At 42.6% G+C, this 596-nt stretch overlaps 1 pseudogene; it reads left to right on the plus strand.

Moving 5' to 3' along the window:
* The first annotated feature begins 4 nt into the window (after nt 1–4).
* LOC110595103 lies at nt 5–390 on the plus strand (annotated as a pseudogene).
* Nucleotides 391–596: the final 206 nt, after the last annotated feature.

The following is a 596-nucleotide window of genomic DNA, read 5'->3' on the forward strand; positions in this document are numbered from 1 at the left end:
TGATAGAACTGCAATATCTCAAATCAGTGATGCATATTGGCAGACACAAGGATTGGCAAGGTGGTAGAACATATGTTTGAGTCAGAGGGTGGTTCTAAAGATAGGACATGATCTTAGTGAGTGTACCTGTATGAACATGTGGTTCTACATTACCTATGAGAGAGACCCTGTCTTGCACATGTACCAGCCTCAGTGACTCACCTCCAGCAGAAAGGGAGCTAGGAGAAGTTGTGGACAGTTGGTAGTCAAACAGGTGGAATATGCCAAAAAAGATGGCTTGAAAAGGATCGGCATGGTCATCCGACAGATAGAGGCCAAGCTCTCCATCTATTCATCAAGTTTGATGGAGATTTCCATAGTTATGTCTACAATTTGGTGCGCACATCCTAGATGTCATCACGGGCCCTGCCAAATTTGTGGAACTACTAAATATGTAATTTGTAGACATGAAGTCTTGATGGCTTTCCATTTTAATGAAAGCTTCACTGTCCCTGCAAACCCACAATCTCCGCCAGAAGAACTGGTTTTGTTCTGAATAGTACACATTCATGTAGACATGAAGCATTTTGTGTGAGAACTCCTTCCTCAGAAGAAGT

This window comes from Carlito syrichta, unplaced genomic scaffold, assembly GCF_000164805.1.
Source record: "Carlito syrichta isolate Samal-C Ts95f unplaced genomic scaffold, Tarsius_syrichta-2.0.1 Scaffold264128, whole genome shotgun sequence".
Taxonomy (NCBI): domain Eukaryota; kingdom Metazoa; phylum Chordata; class Mammalia; order Primates; family Tarsiidae; genus Carlito; species Carlito syrichta.